The sequence below is a fragment of the Equus quagga genome, unplaced genomic scaffold (genome assembly GCF_021613505.1).
Source record: "Equus quagga isolate Etosha38 unplaced genomic scaffold, UCLA_HA_Equagga_1.0 268.2_RagTag, whole genome shotgun sequence".
Lineage (NCBI taxonomy): Eukaryota > Metazoa > Chordata > Mammalia > Perissodactyla > Equidae > Equus > Equus quagga.
Window position 1 is genome coordinate 745,432 of NW_025799870.1, and position 1,497 is coordinate 746,928.

The window sequence follows — 1,497 nt, forward strand, 5'->3', positions numbered from 1 at the left end:
AAGGAAAAAAATTAAATCTTTAAAAAAAATACAAATCAGAAATGTAACATGATGAAATATAAATGATTTTGAAAACTATCTTGTGGTATGGAAGGCCTTTGCATGCATTACACCAAAGCAGAGACCATCAAGAAACAGATGCCTCAAGACAACAGTGCTGGGATAAGTGTGCTCATGCTCCTTGGCAGAGATCTTACTCATCTCTCTGGGCTGAAATCCAGCTGAAGTGACTGAGTCTGCTATGAAGAGAGAAGAGGGGCATTTCTGTAAACTCTTTATTGGTGGTTTAAGCTTTGAAACTACAGAGGAAAGTCTACTGTGAGCTATGGAGAAAACTTACAGACTGTCTGGTAATGAGGGACCCTGCAAGCAAAAGATCAAGAGTATTTACTTGGTTTTGTAACTTCTTCATCCATGGCTGAGGTTGATGCCACCATGGCTGCAAGATCTCATTCAATTGATGCGAGAAAGCTGGAGCCGAGATGTGCTGTAATGAGAGAAATCTGGAAAACCTGGTACTTGTGTAACTGTGAAGAAGCTGTTGGTGAAATTAAAGAAGATACTAAGGAACATCACCTTCAAGATTACTGCAAGGAATATAGAAAAGTTGATACCATTTAAGATAATTACTTACAGTCTGGAAAGAAAAGAGGTATTGCTTAATTACTTTTGATGATCGTGATCCTGTGGATAAAGTTGTTCTGCAGAAATACCATACCATCAGCGGTAAGCATTAAGAAAGGTGCTGGGGCCAGCCCTGTGGCGCAGCGGTTAAGTGCGCATGTTCTGCTTCGGCAGCCCAGGTTCGCTGGTTCAGATCCTGGGTGCGGACATGGCAGCGCTTGGCAAGCCATGCTGTGGTAGGCGTCCCACATGTAAAGCAGAGGAAGATGGGCACGGATGTTAGCTCAGGGCCAGTCTTCCTCAGCAAAAAGAGGAGGGTTGGCAGCAGATGTTAGCTCAGGGCTAATCTTCCTCAAAAAAATAAATAAAAATAAGAAAGGTGTTGTCTAGACAAGAAATGCAGGAAGTCCAAAGTTCTAGGAGTGGCAGAGGAGCCTACTGTAGTTGGAAGGATTCATGCAGAGGCAGTGGAAATTTTAGACCAGGATCAGAAAGCAAATTTAGAGGAGGATCTGGTGGAGCATATGGATTTGGGAGGACATGGATTTGGGAATGGCTATAATGGGTGTGAAGGAGGTTCTGGAGGTGGGAGTTCTGGAAGTAGCACTGGTTACTAAGGAGGAAGACGATACAGTGGTGGAGGACCTAGATAAGGCAACCAGGGTGGGGGCTATAGAGGTGGTTATGACAACGCTGGAGGAAGAAATTATGGAAGTGGAAATTACAATGATTTTGGAAATCACAACTAGCAACCTTATAACTATGGTCTAATGAAGAGTGGAAATTTTGGTGGCAGCAGGAACATAGGGGGGACCAAATGGTGGAGGAAACTATGGTCTAGGAGGCAGTGGAGGAAATGAGGGTTATGAGGGA

The 1,497-nt window shown here is 43.7% G+C and overlaps 1 pseudogene; it reads left to right on the plus strand.

The window, feature by feature from the left end:
- Nucleotides 1-846, plus strand: LOC124233884 (heterogeneous nuclear ribonucleoproteins A2/B1-like; annotated as a pseudogene).
- The last annotated feature ends 651 nt before the right edge of the window (nt 847-1,497 follow it).